This window comes from Hetaerina americana, unplaced genomic scaffold (assembly GCF_022747635.1).
Source record: "Hetaerina americana unplaced genomic scaffold, ioHetAmer1.1.p SCAF_55, whole genome shotgun sequence".
NCBI lineage: Eukaryota > Metazoa > Arthropoda > Insecta > Odonata > Calopterygidae > Hetaerina > Hetaerina americana.
Genome location: NW_027287150.1, coordinates 3,115,774 through 3,136,044, shown reverse-complemented (window position 1 = coordinate 3,136,044; position 20,271 = coordinate 3,115,774).

Here is a 20,271-nt window from a genome sequence, read left to right as displayed (position 1 = left end):
GGGGGAGTATTCGTTTTAACTCTTCAGGAAGCCGATTAAACAGTAGTCTTCCTGAAACTTCTGGGGTTTTTTTTAGTACTGCTACTCTGCAATGGCCATTATGAAGATTTTCCTTGCCCCTGGTGTCGTGCTTGTGAACGTCCCTATTTCTGATCAGTGAAGGTGTTTTCGTGCAGGCATACAATATCACATTATACATATATATACTGGGAATGGTCATGATTTTGTGACATTTGAAATACTCCCTGCAGGATTTTCTTGCATTTAGTTTAAATATAACCCTTAACGCACGTTTTTGAAGTGTGAGTATTCTGTTGATGTTTCCATGTGCTGAACTCCCCCAGCAGACTATGCCATATCGAGCTATGGACTCAAATATACCATGATATACTGGGATTAATACTTCTGTATTACAGTAGTTGGCAAGATTTTATGTATTATATATAAACATATTTATCTATATATTTGTATAGATATTCTTCAGCTGATGAAGGGGCTGCCGCTTTGTCTCAAAATATCTATGAGTTTTACTGTATTTTCATATTCCTCTTAATATCTTTCTGACAGAAATGATTTAAGGGGTGAATAACTGATCGTAGCACTTTTCCACTTGATAAAATATTTTATTTTACAACCGAGTTTTGATATATTACATCATCATCATGTAACAAAATGAAGTCTTGTGCCGTTTTATATATATTTGAGATTCCGGAAGGAGTGGAGAGGATGTGGTGGGAAACGAAGGGGAGAGGGAGAGAGAGGGGGGAGTGGAAATGGGAGGGGGAAGATAAGGGAGACGTTTACAAAGGATAGTGGAAAAGCAGTTTCCTCCTTGTTAAAAACAGTACACATAGTCTAAGGAGTGGTCCACTTGAATGAATGGTGGCAGTCACCAATAGCCCATCGGCAGCCGGGACGATGCCAGTAGGCCGGCCGAAGGTTGGAGGCCAGGCCAGTCCAGTACATTGTGTTTTATGATCTGGTTTAATCTACAAACTCAGAATAGATGAGCATTTCCATGCCATGAATTTGAAATTACCATTTGGATGGTCTGAGCAATCATCTCTCAAGAGCCATCAAACATCAACTGATGTTGCCTGATGGCTCTTGAGAGATGATTGCTCAACTCTCAACATCAAATGATGAGTGTATGATGCATAATATGTCAGCAAACCCTAACTATTGTACCTGATAAAAAGGTTCTTTTCCAAATAATTACGTATTACTCACACCAGAAAATACTCTTACACAACTCAAACTGTAAAAGACTTTCAACAGAGCATTGGGTAGAAGTCTAGCCAAACGGAAGGCAGCATATGAATGGTTGCAAGATGGAAGTGTCAACTAATTCAAATTCAACAAATGACACCCTCATTTTTTCAAAACAATTCCACCGCAAAATTTCAACATGAATGGAGCTAAGCCTGCATTGAATCTGAGTAAATTAACACTTCATTTGTATTTTTACTGATCCTTCTTTGCCCCATGTTTACTCTCTTTCCCCGATAACTACAATAGTCCAGAAGTGCTGCCTATGACGTACCAGTTCCCTTTCTTTACACTCAGGCCATGCTGTATCATGTACCATATCAATTATCAGATGTCAGATCAAAACATAATTATTTAATTTTTATTTTCATTTGATTAAGAAGCATATAATACTAAGGAAATTATCTTTGCCTAACAATCATGAATGGTATACATGTGTGATAAACCTGAAATGATTTCTACAGCAAACAAAACTTACTTCCTTGTGTGCAGCATTATTTCTTCCGGTGTCAATCTTCTTATCCTCACATAAAACTCTCGCAGCTGCACGGGAGATCCATCTATCATGTAACTGTTTTCGTGCTGAAAAAGTCAAATGAAAAATGCAAACTTAATTTTGTATCCATAAACAAGCATAAATAAATCTGTCAACACTATAAATATGCACGATCAAATAAGCGAACTCACTGGTATAGAGAATTTTGATCATTTGGCTAACGCTCAAATGCACTTTATAGATCCAATCACATTAAAGAACACAGATATGCTAATAAGGTAATAAGAATAAAACAATAAATACTTTCAAAATAAATTGCTATTTTAGAACTTAAAAAAAATATTAGTTGGCTAGTATACCCAACACTACCTGCCCAGGTGAAACGTCTTGTACTATCTAATAAATGACAGTTCAGAATTATTAATAAATTAACCGATAAAAGAATAAATGTTGCGTAAAAAAATAACCTTCGAAATAATGAATTATTAGAGGGTAAGTGAATTAATAAATTTAAAAAAATTCCATATTGATACACCATGTATTCCTTTTGAAAAAAATTTTTTCAAAGGACAATAATACATATTTTTATGCAGGGAGTTGCGGTGTACGCCGTCCGTCACATGGGACGTTAACTAGTGCGAAACCTTCCGTCATCTAATAACTCTATTGCCGGCGCCAACTTCCTCCCCACTTCTTCCCCATGCCCTCAAAATTCAACCTCCACCAAAATTACCCAGCAATTTGTGCAAATGGACCTTAGCTTTCGGTCGACTCCCCCAACATCTAATACCACTGCTATTCTTAAAAACACGTTTTTATTAAACTGAGTCACCACTTAATGAAACCGCATAGTCTTTACGCTAGGGATAATTGGAGATGAATTTTCGGCAAATAAGACAGGCAGATACCGTTCGCAGGTTGACATTAAAAACCATTTGTTGAATAATGGGTGGCCGAACAGAATTGCTTTCCGACTATAAGCCACCAGTATGCACGGCAGCCAAGCATTCAAGCGCAATGGTATGTACCTACTCACCATCACATTTGAACTTTGCTTTATTTACGAACCCTATCTAACACTGAGTTGGTCACTCAAAAGTGCCTTTCAAAATGAGCTCATTCGAAAGAAAGAGAGTGGACATGTCGAGCGGAGATTTGCAGTCTACTCCGCTAGTCGGAAACCATGGAGGACGAGGATCCAAAGGATACGGTGCAATTGAAATACATAATCAAGCAGAGAAGAGTGCAACTGACAAAAGGTTAGTTATGCTTACATCATCGATGGTATTTCTGAAAAGGCAGGCATCAACAACTTTTACACAACCGGCAGGGCTATTCCGAAACTCGTACGGCCATATGGGCAAAGCCACCTCACAATTGGCTCGGCAACGATCATTTGGCTGGACTCCAGCGATTATGAGTTGGTTGCGGGCATAATTTTGGGCATTGGTGTTTGGCCAGTAGGTTGTAAAACAAGGCGCGGAAGGTTGGCGGTCAAGTTCGGGTATTAGGAAAAACGAACATCCCGCGAGAGCTTGTGAGAATACATCGAGCCCATGTTCTTCACATTAATGACAGCGAGAGGTTCTCTTAGGAGGGAATAACATTGAGACACCCAACATCCTTATGAAGTGGGTGAACAAGTTTGAACGAGTTATTTTTGGCGTCTAAAGCCGCCTATTCGCACCTGTACGAAGCTTTGGAGGTGACGCTGAAAAGAAAACTATCACGAGACGTTAGAACTTAACAATAGACTTTCACGGAGTTAATTAAAATTAATTTTAATATTATCAGCTGCCCCTTTGAAGAAATTTAATCTTTCGCAAATTCTTCTTCAGTATGTAAATTACCACATGAATAATAACAGTTTATGGGAATCAACATAACTTAAAAGAGTCATATGTTGAAGTATTACTGAAAACGGTACACACAAATATATAAAAAAAACCATAAACACAGCAATCAACCCGAAAGGTCGGTTTAGTAGGTGATGGTTCCTAGTACTAAGCCCTATTCGGCGTGGGAAATTCACACATAAGGGTAGGGGGGCCATTTCCTTTCCCTATGCGAGTTATGATTTCCCAGGAAGACCTGGTACCCCAAAAATCACATAGCTTGGGTGGAGCTGCAGGTGCCAAGAGTGCCTCGCCCGGGAATCGAACCCAGGACCCTCCGGTCAGCAGTCCAACGCTCTACCCACTGGACTACCGCGACCCACACAAAATTATGAAGGAGGCAAAATATTACGCTCGATGTTTACCTCGAAATAAATACGTAAACTCTTAGGATGCATTAATATGGGCCATTCCCATAATACCTGAAAAATTAAAGGCCTTGGCATGACAGTTCAGGTTTCACCGTCAATGGATGAACGAATGCCTAGAATGAAACAAAAATGACAATTTGCCTATCATTTTACTCATCTTACCCCGCGATTAATTCTTGGGAAAAAAGCATTTCCCTCCAGAACGCCTAAAGCATCAGAAACGAAATGGAAAGAGAAGGCTCGATTAAATACTTGGACGTCATCCTCACTCACGACCTCTCCTGGGTGAAACATTCACGGGGAATACGTGGGCAAGCTAATAACAAATTAGGATTTATTAGAACAGTATCGGGATTTGAGAAACGTTATCTTTCAGCAGTTAGCCCTAGTTTAGAATATGCTAAGAGTATATGGACTCCTCATGAAGTTGGATAGATAGCCGAATTGGATCGCGTGCATCATAGGAGCTAGATTTGTAAAACTTCCTTATGACTAACTGAATAGCATAACTAAAGTATTAGAGGATCTAGGTTGAGAACCACTCACGAGGCGAAGGTTAAATTATAGATTAAATCTCTTGCATAAATTGGGTGTATCTTCAGCAATAATGTTGAAAATGTATCATTACCCTATCGCGCTACTGCTGGCGAGATCATGCAAGTAAAATTAGAGAGATTAAGTGTAGAACAGATAGATTTAAGATGTGATTTTTTTCCACGAACGATAAGAGATCAGAATAACGTCCGGCCGCGCTAAGAGGGAAAAGCATTTTGCGCCAGAAGTAGTCCGTTGTGTAATTGCCCCCTGCCACACACCCTAACGGTGACTAGTAAAATACTAGAGAAATTGAATAAAAATAAATCCTCAAATCGATCGGATGATCCTTCGATCTGGCAGCTCTTTCTGTGATTTCCATTTTAACATGTAAATGCACCTAAGATCGCAAACGCCACTGAGAAGTTAAAATAGGTTTTATTACCATAATAGGAAATCACATCTTGGGAATTTGTACTTAAACAAAAATATTTTGTACTCTAACATTGTAGAATGACTTCTTCACCCTTAATCCCCATTTATATTCATTTTCACTACGGATTATCTTCCTACCTCATCTGTACTCTCTGATCGTTTAGGGTGAGTAATTTCAACAGCTGCCACGAAATTCCAGTGATCCTGGCGACGAAAGTAATCTGGACTGAATTGGGAATATTTCTTATTATTACACTGCAGATAACATTTCTCAAAATCAGATTATCCACTGTGCAAGTATTACAAGGGTCACTTACATTCAAGAATAATTTATCTTGAACTGCTTAGGTTAATCTTATAATGCAACGCGTCCGTTTGCAGTCCTAACTACTAGTCATAACTAAACAACATCAAAAGGGTACTAATGTAGCTATTTTTATTTAATATATTAGTACCCTTCAAGCCACCGTTAGGGTGTGTGGTAGGGGGTGAATGCACACCATACTAAATGTGACCCGAATATGATCCTACCGCGGTCGGACAATGGTATTATGATCTCCTATCGTTCGTGGAAGAAATGATATCTTAAATCTATCTGTTCATCACTTAATACGTCTAATTTTATTTACACGATCTCTCCTACCGTAGTACGATGGGAGTTATATAATACATTTTCAACGTCACTCTCTAAGAGACGTCCTTCCAATGCAAGAGCTTCAATCGGTAATTTAACCTTCACTCCGTGAGTGATCCCCGACTTAGCTCCTACAATATTTTGGATACGCTACTAAGTTTATCATAACAATTGAAATTAAACCGTTTTATTTATCATTACAATGTTTTACAAATCTATCTCCTAGCAAAGCAGTAGGTAATTGTAGAAAAGAGACCAATTACGAGCATAAATGAAATTATTGGGATAACAGGTATATAATAATGTTTTGGCAACCATTACCTTTGTAGAGTTTGGAAGACTATTATTTTATTATTACTTATTGTTCAAGCTTATTCCAATGTCCCAACGGCGTCCCAGGTTAGTGATTTAATTTCAAATTGTTGACACTTCAGCATAATCACATTTACTAAGACTGCAAGCTGGTTTGATTCATCACAATAACATAGTCCGATCGCGGTAGGGTCATGTTCGGGTAAAAATTAGTCTGGTGTGTATTCACCCGCTGTCACATACCCTAGCGAAGGGTTACAGGGTACATAAATAAAATTAAGCACTAGAATTATGCTTAAGGAATGTTATTATGATCCCTTATCGTTCGTGGAAAAAATTACACCTTAAATCTATCTGCTCTACACTTACTCTCTCTAATTTCATTAACATTATCTCCCCTACCGTAGTACGACGGGGGCAATAATATGGTACATTTTCAACATCACTGCTACAGAGACGACCTTCCAATTAATGCAAGAGTTTAATCTGTCATTTAACCTTCGCTCCGTGAGTGATTCCCAGCCTAGCACCTCCAATATTTTGGATACGCTACTAAGTTTATCATTACAACGTTTTACAAATCCATCTCCTCTACGCAACCCGCGATCCAATTCGGGAATTAATCCAGCTTCGTGAGGATCCCATACATTTGCAGCATATTCTAAATAAGGTCTAACCACTGAATGATAACATTTCCCTTTGACCTTTTCATCACATTCACCCACTACACTTATCATAAATCCTCATTTTTTGTTAGGTAGCGCACATATTCGCAGTGTGTGTTTCACCCAGAAGAGATCGTGAGATAGGGTAACTCCTAGGTATTTAATTGAGTCTACACATTCCATTTCCATGTTTCCGATGCAGTAAGCGTTCGGGCGGGAATTGCTCTTTTTCCAAAAATTTAAGACTACGCACTTGTTCAATTTTAATTCTAATTACCAAGTGTGGCACCAATTTTGTTTAGTGTCAAGGTCATCTGATAACGCTACTCTGTTCTCAGGAACATGGATATCACGGTAAACCGGCAAAACAGCGTATGCATCATCGGCAAAACAGCGTATCTTACTATTGACTACGGAGTCAATGTAGTTAACGTAAAGTTGGAATAAAAAGGAACGATGACACTTTCATGGAGAACACTTTAAGTAACTTCTACTGCTTTTGAGCCAACTCCATCTATGACTACTTTAGTAATCCGCACATCTAACTAAATTATTGAAACTCGTGCAAAAGTGTAACAACTCAACGCAATCGTTTCATAAGATTGGTTACTTCCTGTAAATTAACTTCATGAACACTGAAAAGCACACTTTCAGCCAGGTGCGGGGTATGTATTTACATCAAGAAACTAACGACGAGCATTAACAACGAGATATGTGGAAAAAAGGAAAATAAGAAATATATCTCCTTCAATTTAGTGCAAAAGCTAAAAAAGCGAGTCTCATCATCAACCTAACACCACAAAAATAAGCATATAGCCTTGTCGAGTTTACATGGAATATCTGACATCTACATGGGGTGAAAAGGAAATAGTGTCTTTTTGAGATACGTTTCGTGCATAATCTATGAAATGCATTATCTAGAGGTAAGGTTCAATTTTCGGCTGTAACTACCTCGGCTGTGACTAAATCTTCAATGGCCTTCCGGAACAACTCTTTCAAAGGTTTGAAGCTAAGATTTACTGAGAATTTTAACAATGTTATATTTATTTTCAGCCAATCCATTAAGAAGGTAAGATAAGCGGTCTAAATAATAATTCCATTTAATTCCCAAAATAATAATTCCATTTTCAAAAGGAAAAGCATACAAGATCCCAGATTGTGAAATAATACACATAAATCTAAGTAAAGAAATATTGAAGTCTTACCGGTTTAAACGCCATCGTTCTTAAGAGTTATCCAAAGGAGTAGAACGGTTTGTTCTCAACTGATGGATAATAACAAAGATGTATGTTAACAAGCCTCGGTAGATTTAAAAATACTGGATTTCGCTTTGTGGTTCTATCACGTGATTACAAACAGACTGAACAATGGCAACAATCAGGTAGTAAAGTTTCTGATACTCTTGTGTAGATAATTAATGGATTAATAATTTAATTAAATTTGTTATTATGCTCAACAAATGCTAAAATGCTTCAATGGTCCCAATAAAATTAAGATTTTAGGTTCAAATGTTTTATGCTCATTAAGTAATGACATATTTTCGATAATATACCGTCTTCTATAGTAAATGAAATATTTTGGATCAGAACCTGAAATTTTCCGGCATTGCTTCAATCATGAATCACTTGTTTTACTTTAACGTCACATGCAAATGTAGCGTCTAACAAAATGATAGAAAGATGAACTTTTTTCAATGATACCACTTTCGTTGATATTAAGAGAAGCATTTAATGAGAAGAAAACGTGTCGCTGATTCCAAGAATCGCTCCATCATTCTCAGCCTGGTTCTGAATGGAACAACTAGGTGGCGGCTTGATTTTGACAATATTTATCGTTTGCCTTTTTGTTCGCAGTAGCTATTAATTTTATCTTAGCAGCTATTAATTTCTTAATTTCTTTTAGTAGCTATTAATTTCTTCGGAAAGTTACTCATTAATTCCAAACAATAATTACTGAATCCAAATATAGTTATTTTTTTAGATTTCGAAAAACCATCTACAAATAGTGAAAGCAATTAAGTCACTCAGTTGACTTCGCGAGACGTGCCAACTAGGACGAATCAAAATTATAACGGTACACCAAAACACATTCAACAAATGTAAACAATGATCGGACAATGTTATTCTGACCCCTTATCGTGCGTGGGAAAAATGACAAAAAATCCACCTCTTCTACACTTAACCTCGCTGATTTTATTGACTAGATCTCTCCTACCGTAACACGATGGAGGTAATAATACATTTTCAATATCACTGCTAAAGTAACGACCTTCAAATTTACGCAAGAGATTTAATCTGTAATTTAACCTTCGCTCTGTGAGTGATTCCCAGCCTAGCTGCTCTAATATTTGGATTACGCTACCAAGTTTATCATTACAAAGTTTTACAAATTTAACTCCTCTACGCTGCACGCGATCCGATTCGGCAATTAATCTGACTTCATAAGGATCCCGTATACTCTTTTATATACATTTAGAATATTCTAAATGAGGCATAACCAGCGGCAGGTAACATTTTTCTTTGACTTTTTCATCAGACTGACCCAGTGCTCTTCAAATATGTCCTAATTTTTTGTTAGCTTATCCACATATTCCCCGTATGTGTTTCACACAAGAGAGGTCGTGAGTCAGGTTAACGCCCATGTACGAATGGCTTCTCGAAATTAAAACCCGCTGTGACAGATAATGGCTATTGACATACACTTTCCCTTTCTTACAGTATCTACAAGACTCACAAGAGAGCTGTCATCTCCGCCGCGGTCATCTACTTGGTCATGGTTGCATTCGGCCTTACGCTTCCGGTGGTACTTCGTCATTGGAAGGCGGATTAACAAGGAAGGACGCCTGCGGAGAGGGTATCACGGAACAACAGCCAGCAATGGCGTTTGGAAGAGAGGAGTAAATCCTTCTAAAATAATATCACTCCTAGCCCAGGGTGATAAATGACTGCCACGATGATTTCACATCACTTGTACGGAACCTTAAAATGCCAATAAATAACGCCGTAACACAAAAAAACACAAGATACGGAAATGTTGCCTAGTCTCAGAAATATAATAATTTTTCACCTTTCACGTCATTCTCAGAGAAAAAGAGAAGACAGTCTCTGTCTTCCGTCCAGTAGAGCCCAACAAAAGCGGTGTGTGTCCCGCCAGCGTCCCATTTCCTCCGGAAACACCGAAGTCCGCCCACGAAGGCTCGGGCAAGCCCGACAAAATGATCAACGGTGTGCACTCAATCGAATGAGCTGTTACAGCGGGCGACATACGAGTAAATACATTGGTTCTCGACTCTTTCCAAATCCTTCTCGGGGTCGACAACTCTTCCACGCCGTTCGGATTGGGAGTGAACACAGGGAGACGCGACAGCGGTACGATAACGTTAATGATCGTAACAAAATTGAATACAATGTCTCCTTGTTCCTATGTCGCAGTTTAGGCAGCGTCTCACTTCCGCCAGGTGCGTGAAGTATTGGGGGCATCTAGTCGTAAAGATAACTAACAGCACGCTGTGGTCTCTCCCACATTGGCTGCTGGTGTACGAGGACGAGTCTCACGGAGCTCTGGCCGAAACCTGACCACCCGGCTGCCCTTTCCCAACGATCCAGCAGCGTAGTTGCTGTGACCAAGTACTAGGCTTTCTTAAAATCTATAACAATCGGGCCAACTGGAACATTAAAAAAGAAAGACGCACCTGTGATTTTAATTAACTGATAATTCCGACGCTGGAATGAAGACCTGGCTAATTAGCTTTTTTATTCGGATGTGAGAACTGCGTAGTCGCGGGAACTTCGAAGAGGACGCACCTGAGATTTTAATTAACTGATACTTCTGACGCTGGAATGAGGACCGAGCTATTTAGCATAGTTATTTGGATGTGGCAATAGCGTAGTTACGGGAACGTAAAAGAGGATGCACCCGAAATTTTAATTACCTCACCCTTCCGACGCTTGTATGAGAACTTAATTATAGGATGCGTTTGGGTAGTCCTCGAATGATTTATAGATAAACTAGCTGAATACCCGGCTTTGCACGGGTTAGGGAGAAATAGTAATATAAATATACTACATAAATAAAAAAAACAAATTATAAAGTACAATAATACACTACTTCATACAAATTTAAGAATCTTTTTTATTTAACACCTGTTCATAAACTACATTTTTTGTTTCATATCCAGGAGAAAGAATATATAAATTTTTAGGCGAACCTACTCTGGAGCAAGCAACATAAAGTTGCCCGTGGCTAAAACATGGCGATCTTAGATCAACATCACAAAACTTTAAAGACTGTCCCTGTGATTTATTAATGGTAATTGAAAAAGCTACCCGGACTGGAAACTGTAATCTTTTAAAGTTGAAGGGAAGATCAGTTGGGATTAGAGGTATCCGTAGAATAAAAATTATTTCACCTTTTCCTTTTCCAGTTAAAATGACTGCCTGGATTATATTTTTCATTAATTTTGTCACACACAATCGTGTCCCGTTGCAGAGTTTTGGTGGATCTAAATTTCGCAATAAAATGATTGGAGATCCTACTCTAAGTACAAGGCGATGTTGTGGCAATCCAGCTGGATCAAGTGAATTTAGGAATTTCGTTGGATAATTTACGGCTTCGTCAGCATCCACTACGGTATCAACCGATTTATATTCAATCACGTCTCCTGGCAGCATGGCTAGTATCTCCTTGTTAATTTCATTAACATCATCGTTCTTAGGAGCAAGAATGGCTCTTTCTCGCCACCATTCCAATTTTTTATAATTTTGATTAACGTTGGGATAGACTGCTTGTATCATATCGCGGACAGTTTTCACCGATACACATAAATCTGATGACAATTTTATCATACCAGATGCTTCAATAACTAATCTATCTTCTCCAATCTCCAAAAGTTTATTTGCAAAATTTTGAGCATTCCCATATCTTAAGAGGATTCGCATGTTTTGTAAGGCTAATTTCTTGGACATGATTTCATAGAACAGAATGTTTTAAACAGGCATAAATTTCATCGGCTGGAGTCGATTTTGGAATGACAGGCAGAGTTTGACGGAAGTCTCCACACAGGAGTACCAGAGCTCCTCCCATTAAACTGCAGTTTCCTCTAAGATCTTGAAGGGTTGCGTTGAGGGCCTCAAGAGATTTTTTATGAGCCATCGTACACTCATCCCATACTATCAATTTACATTCTATAAGAACTTGTGCCTGGCCGCTTGTTTTATTTATATTACATGTGGGATTTTCTTGTCGGGAAATATTAAGTGGCAACTTAAGGGCAGAGTGGGCTGTTCTTCCTCCTTCCATTAATGTCGCTGCAATACCTGAAGATGCAACGGCTAGAGCAATTTCTCCATGAACCCTGATTTCAGCGAACACTAAATTAATTAAAAATGTTTTTCCCGTGCCACCAGCAGCATCAAGAAAAATGATACCTCCTTCTTGTTTATCTACTTGATCCATTATTGTTTCGTACGCGAATTTCTGATCTACATTAAGGAGTGGCTTTTTATCCGCGATGTATGCTTCTAAGTCTAAGACATTGTAGCTAGTTTCACGTATATAATCTGGATAAAATACACCCTGTTGATCTTGTACAGGTGCAAAAAGACCGAGTTCCACTAAAGTCTTGTTAACCATGGTGATACACTTTTCCTCCAAAATAATCAAAGTTTTATTAAAAATGTCGGAGTTAAACGTAATATCCAATGTAGGATTTTCACTTCGAACTTTAGCCAGTATATCCTCACTCATTGATTCTTTATATATTTCCCATAATGTTTTTGGCTTAGATGGATTACAGGAGGTTATTATGATGGCAAACAAAATTCGGATTTGTCCTGGAAGAGAAATCAAACTGGCCTCTCGCAATGAGTCATCCCAGTGTTGATCTCCTTCTAGCAACCCTAAATTCTGGCAAGCTTTTCTGAATGTCTCACATATTTCTCCGTTTACCGTTCTTAATTCTGCAAATGAGCGAGGTCCTCTAATAGTATGTGGAAGCATTCTTAAAAAATAACATTCGGCGTTGTTAGGATGGACTGTGTAGACTCGGCCCAATGCGTCACATGAATAAATATTATTCTCAGGATCAAAGTTGCCCATTTTTCTTCTACAAAAGACTTTCCTTGATGTATTCCACGTATAATATCTCGGCAATTCTGAATACAATAGTGTTCTTGCAAAAGTATCCTGCTGGCATAGTTGGAAAAATGCTGTTTCTATGACAGCAAAAAAGTAAAGAAATTACATACATACGAGGGTCATCCGGAAAGTAGTACCCGTTCGTGAAATAAAGACACAAAAGTAAATATTAACAAACATAAAAAATTTTATTTGAAAGAGGATACTTTAAACTACTTCTCAACATAATCTCCAAGCAAATTAAGGCATTTGTCATAACGTGTGACAAGTTTCTGTATTCCTGCTGCATAGTCCTTCGCCGCCAGCTCATTGAGATACGCGAGGGACCCATCTTGCACAAATTTTTGCATAATGCAGATGGTGTTTAACAATTTCATGAACAATTGTTCGAGAAACATTGGGAAAATGCTCACAGATGTCATCAATTGTGACGCGCCGATCGTTCCTCACGAATTCGTCAACTGAGCTCACCAGTTGGTCTGTAATGACAGACGGTCTCTCCGAACGCTCATCGTCGTGTGTGTTCCCCCTCCCCATGTTGAAGTTGCGACACCACCGCCGAACAGACGACTCGTCCATTACATTGTCTCCATACACCTCCTTTAATTGGCGATGAATATCACATGGGCGAACGTTTCTTGCATTGAGGAATTTAATCACTGCCCTCACTTCACAACTGGCGGCGTTCTCAATTTTTTTAAACATTGTAAACAATCACAGAAACAACACAGGCAATGCTAGCGTCACGCAACTTGGCTCAGAGAAGGCAGACAAGCCACTGAAGCTATCTGACCTCGTCCAGCGGCTACTCGCGTCGTCAGCACTTCATGCGGCACGAACGGGTACTACTTTCCGGATGACCCTCGTACAAACAAACACTCTCCTTTATATATATAGATAGTAGCCTAAGGAAGATAAGCCATCAATAATAAACATCAGAGAGCTTAGTTAGCAATCACCCGTGTGTGTGTTCTAAGAGTCCTAAAGAAAGCAAGCATTAGCCGTCATTGATCAACAGAAGAGAGCCGAGTTTGAGCTGAGCTGCGTGCCGAAACCACCGTGTGCCGAGCAAGTGCCACCCCTTGCGCGCGTGCCTACTAGAAGTCAACCACCAAAAGAGAACCTAAAGCAGGAAAGAGTAAGTTTATTCCCCTTGAATAAATAAATATTCATTTATCATAACTTATTGAATTCGGGAACTTCTTTATTTTATAGATGGATTCAGTAAGAAATATTTTAAGCAGTCAACAGAGGAAAACCGAAAACTTGAAGAAGGATGCTTTCAGTGGAGGGGGTTGAATACCCAATTGAAAAACTAGAAACGGTGGGTACCCGATTCGGTAAAACGCTCTTAGAAACTTTAATACATGAAGGGGCCTACTGGAAAACATATCTTCCAAAATATTTCAAACACCCGCAGGAGGAGTTTAGTAATAATTAAAATAAAAATATCTAAAAATAAAATAAAAAAGATTTACTTGGATATGCTATGGACTATTTTGAAACATATGCGATTCCTTCATACGTGGGTCCATGCGTCCATTTTGTGAACTATTTTGGGAAGCCTCACGTAAATTTGGGAGTCAAAAATACTCGCGTAACCTTAAAACGCTTGCGATTGGAAAGTATTCGTAAACTCCTGCGAAAAGATTGATTCAGCCCTTGACTTGATCGCCCAATCGGGTGATTTGGTAGTCAGTCATTAGAACAAGATTATTCAAGCATTGAATGATTCGGGCATCGAGAAGGTGTGCATCACTTTCGGAGACGAGCAGTGCAACGTCTTGAGGGTTAGATTCCCAGACCCACCGTCCTAGAGTTTGCCACCATGTACAGAGCACTGATTTTAGACTTGTGTTGAAAAAAAAGATGGCGAGGCCAGCAAATTCTTTGTCAGAGAACTAGCCATTGGGGAGCTCGAACATGACCGGCGTAAGTCGTGGGTGTTTCACCTTCCTCCCGACTTGATTGACAACAGCGAAATTATGTGGGTGCAGTCCCACATCCATGGAATACCCGCTAATGCTGGAGATATTCCATGCGAAAAATTGCAGCATATCCTTGAAACTAATACCTGGGCATATCTATTTGCCAAGGGAGCCGAAAAATGTACATTCCTTTCGCAAGCATCGTGTCGTGAAGTAATTGAACTTGAAAAATTCCTCGACGTACCTGCTTTGAAGTACGTTCAACCATTGAAGTACATGCAATCATTCAGGGGAGCAGTGCACATTAAGCGTGTCATGAGACGGATAAGCTCACGTGTGCTGGCTAATGCCGACGCCGGGTTTCTCTCCTCCCTTCACCCTTTCCTGTCCATCCCCTACGGCGCAAATGACCTTAGCCGTCGGTCGCCTCCCCTAAAAACTACTACTACTACTGCGAAAAACTGTTCAAAATTGAAAAATATGGATTCTGGATGTTTTTCACATAAAATAAACATGTTAAAACCGAGAGCCGAAAAAGAAGATGGCGAAGAATAAATCCAATGTTGACAAGTGTTCATCAATTGTAATTCACAATATTACCAAGTGATTTTGAATTAATTGAATATGTATTCACGCTGAGTTTCCTTCATGAAACGAAACTTTTACCCAGCGCCAACACTTGCCCTTTCGCCTCATATCCGGTGAGGCGCGCCCCGACATACTCTTCTCCCCACCCACACCCCTCCACTATTTCATACTTCCGACGTGATTGTTTCGTCATGGGTTTTTAAAGATATTCACGCTCATTTATTATATCTTTTTACGTATCTATCGATAATCATATTTTTACTTTATCAATCGCAATTTTGTTTTATACATTATCCTTGGATTTTCAACAATAAAATTACTATTATACCTAAACCAAACGAGTTTTCTTTTTTACTGACTACATTTAAAACCTCCTGCGTATTTTTTTAAACATACCTGTGTACTTATAGATTTTACTGCTTTGCCAATTTATCAATCGCTTTTTTCATATCCTATCCATTATGGCGTGTTTCACAAACTGCTTGGGTTTCTTTGCGATTTTATATTGATTCATTAAGTTAGAATTTCATGCGCAATGAAATAATATGTGTTACAATTTTTTACTTCTGTCACCACCTACATCACGTGACTTGGGGCCAAGTTCATATCTCTCGCCTCATTTTCGCCGCGCTTTTGTTTTTAAACAATTGTTTAACGTATGCAGTTGTTAACCAAAGAATGCAATACCGATTTCCAGATACATTTGCCTTTACCCCCCCGTTTTCAAACTATACATATGTACTGTGACCAATAGATGGGACATTGAAGTCACTACGATTATAAGGTCACGGTCATCGTGTTTGGATAAGAAACATTTGATTTGCTAATCTAATTCTAGTATTAGATTGTCTCGGTCGACTGGCGGTCTATAAAATGCGCATACATAAATTCTTTTCGATTGAGGACTTTTAATTGAGCACCAAACGATTTCCAAACCATTGTCCAGTATTAACTCAGCCCTGCTGACGCAAGGCTTTTTACCTACAATAGAGACACCACCCCCGATTCTATTTGTTCTGCCATTTCTGCTGTATCCCAAAAATTATATCTGCGCCTGTGCTTTCAATAAAGTAATGATAAGAGACCACTAGGTCTCAATTTCGCCCGAATAAAGACCTCTATCAATATATCTATCTATGATATTCCGCGACTTTATTTTTTGAACTTTGGCAATCAACTACCAATACAGATGATGTTCCCTTGACATTACGGGTTTTTTTAAATATTTAACGAGGATCGTCTTCTTATTGGTATTAAATCCCATAAAAAACTTTTCCGTTCGATGCTATCTGACTGGTGTTAAATGAACTATTGCTAGCACTGAACCTCAGGGCATTTATAGCTACATAGTTTGGCAAAAAGACTTCAGAGACCCACTATTTAACTTACACGCTCGCTCCATCTTCTCTTCTCAGAAAGGTTCGCTTGCAAAAGGGAAACAAATACACGTCCTCGGGCACTGCCCTTTCCTTGGGCGTTTTAGATAAAGACTTATCTAGATAAGTTACTTACCTAGTTACTATCCATATCTATCTAGATAAGTAGCCTATCTAGATAGTTCCCTTACACATAGATATATAGATACATACATATATATATATATATATATATATATATATATATATATATATATATATATATATATATATATATGCTTTCATAGACGTAACACGGAAGTGCCGAATAGTACAATACACAGTAACACATAATATAGAAACAAAAAAAAAGAGAACACTCACACGTATTTTCTTGATATTTCGACGGAAACAATCCGTCTTCCTCTGAAGATATAGAAGTAATGACCAAATTACTTTCATTACTTTTCATTACTTCTATATCTTCAGAGGAAGACGGATTGTTTCCGTCGAAATATCAAGAAAATACGTGTGAGTGTTCTCTTTTTTTTGTGTTTCAATATAATATATATATATATCATTTATCCTAAAATTTCAAATGGATAATTTCAATGCTTTATCTTTCTCGTTATCTATAAGATTTCAAAAAAGCGGAAATTGTGACCTCTTCTCTGATCAGTTAGGATTTAAACAAGTTTCCTTCTAGCACTACTCCTGCAATTTTAGTTTATCACACACTGAACATGTCCACCTTAACGGCATTAACTTTCAGGCAGCGTGCTGAATTTACACACATTCCCCCTTCTGAAATGTGAAATATCTTAACTTCGCCAATAATTTTACTTTCCACTTAATTTGGTCGGAATTAATCGCAGCACTTAGTGATCAAGTTACATGGGATGGGATTCGTGGGGTGCTGGAGACTATGGTGAAAGAGAGAATACTGGTTGGGCGGAAAGAATCCGGAAGACTCATATGACAGTATGAAACCTTGAAGGATACGTATATGAAGAAATGACGAATTAAAGGACGTAAGACGGGAATATCGGCTGCAACAAGGCGAAGCAGTATGAAAATGATGTTGGGAACCGCCCGAAACCACTCATAATTACCGACCTCCCTGTAGTGACGATGAAGATGAAAGATAAAGTAAATTTTACATATCAATACATAAAAATTTAATTTCACTCAAATAGAAAGCTTTATTTTGTTAGATACTGCTACATTTTTTACTGTCATTTTACTGCTAAGATACATTTAAGAAGTCATTTTCTCCACGAACAATAGAGGATCATGTAAACATTGTTCGATTGCGGTAGGGTCATGTTCGGGTAAAATTATTCTGATGTGTATTCACCCCCTGCCACACACCCTAGCGGTGGCTTGCAGGGTATATAAATAAATAAAGCTGCTGCGTCCTCGGCGAGTAGTTTACTATGAGGTACTTTCTCAAAGAATTTCATAACATCTAAAAAAATCACGTCCACTGGAACATTGCTCTCTCTCGAAATAAGAATATAATTAACCAAAAGCACAAGTTGTATCTCGCAGGATATCCACCTTTTCGGAGACGGTGCTGATTTTTCATTTATATCACTCCTGATTATCGAAGTGTCTCACGATCGTATCAGCGACTATATGTTCCATAAACTTGCACGAACTGAATGCGTGGGTCTGGAAACAATGGAAATAGGGCTGTAATTGCTCGGTTCCTCCCTGTCTCCATTTTTAAATATCGATGCTACGTCAGTATTGTGGGGGAGGAGTGAGGATTTTTGGGAGAAATCCTAAGGGAGGCAGGGATGTAGGAAGCAGAGAGTTCATTTGCAATGCCATGTTGAAGGGTGTGAGGATATATATTCTACGAAAGCATCACTGATGTGAATAATAAATGAATCGAGGGGACGAGATGGCGCGAACCAACACAAATATAGATAGGCACATTAAAGAAGACCCTCGCTCCTTCCGAAATTTTCGGTGGCACAACCACCTTCTGCGAAGAGAAGGAACTAACAAACCAGCATGGCTTCCGAAAGGGTAAATCCTTCGAAGCACAATTTGTATTTTTGTTGATGATATATTCGGTTTGGAGAGAGAAATATTTTAGAGGACGCAGTTTTTCTAGATTAAAAAAAATCATTCAGCTAAGTACCTAAGAGTAAACTATTCACAAATCTAGAAGCCTATGGCGTAGATAAAAATATCCTGGGCTAGATTAACGACTTTTCGAAAAGTCGCGCACAAAGCGTAGTCAGAGATAGTGTTAGCTCTAATGCAGTAGACATCACTTCAGGTGTTCCCCAGGGAAGTGTTATCGGACCTCTTTTATTCCTTCTTTACGTTAAGGAAATTAAGCTCGTGATTTGACAAAGAGATAGATTTAAGAGTTCAGTTTTCCCACGAACAATAGGTTCTCAGTCAGGTCCGACCACGCTGGGGGGGGGGGGAATTTTATTTTTTTCATTCTTAGTAGCCGAGTGAGTTTTCTTAATCTCATCCAGTTTTAGTCCATCTCATCTTAGCTTTTTTCCTGCCGGTTACCTACAGCTCCACTCGTAGTTGCAGAAGTATGAGATCATGTCACTTAAATAGCGCAGTATGTAGCCACATGTACCTGTAGTCATCATGATCTTCCTCATTTGAATTACTTTACTTTACACAAATGTGTTTTAATAAACCCTGCAATGGACCTTGACGTGGTGAGAGGACTCTATTAATTTTAGTTTTTTTAATTACCCTGTGATCCACCGCCAGGGTGCATGACAGAGGATGATTACACACAAGGCTACCCTTGACCTAAAACAACTTTCCCTCATAGCGCGATCGAAAAAACACTAATTGATTCCGATCCCTAGCTTGTGCATTCTGGTGAACCCTTGAGCTCTGCTGGAGGAGGCAGAGATAATCCCTCCTCGTAGGGTTACCCATGCATGATAGGTAGACGGGTAGGAGCCAGATGAATAGTGGTCCACGGAGCCTCTGTTCCTCGGTGTGGCGGCTAAAAAAGGCGTCTGACCCCAGTGAGGCGGTAAGTGAGTGACGGTGCCACGTTAAAAACACTATAGAGGAAGGCAACGGGAAACCACATTAATTATTCATCCAAAGATTTATATGACGGACAGTATAGAGAATGTGAGTCCTGGCCACAACGGGACTCGGCCAAATCGGCCGCGTGTCGTGCCTGGCGAGGGAGAAGCAATGCTTCCGCGGCCGTCATCACAAGAAATCCTTGAAAAGCAAAAGTGACGGCAGCAACAGCAGAGAAGACGCAGCAATGGTCCAAATTAGTTGGAATAGGGACTTGGAATGCCAGGACAATGAGGAGCAAAGGAAAATTATAGAATTTATAGGTAGAGATGAATAGATTAAATATAGATATTTTAGGGCTGTACGAGGTGAGATGGAGGGACCGCTGGGTTAACTGGAGTGATTGTCATAGAGTCAATATACAGCAGAGAGGAAGGGAGTCGGCAGTGGTGGCTATAACACTGAATAAAAAGTTAAGTCACTGTGCGGTTAACATGGGACAGGCCTTCAAAGATCCATATCTAAGTTTTCACCACACCAGGATTCGATATTTCTTCCTTCATCGCACGTTCTTATACGGCACCATCTTCGCTCATCCTCTTCCTTTTGTTTTTCTTTGTGGTCTAC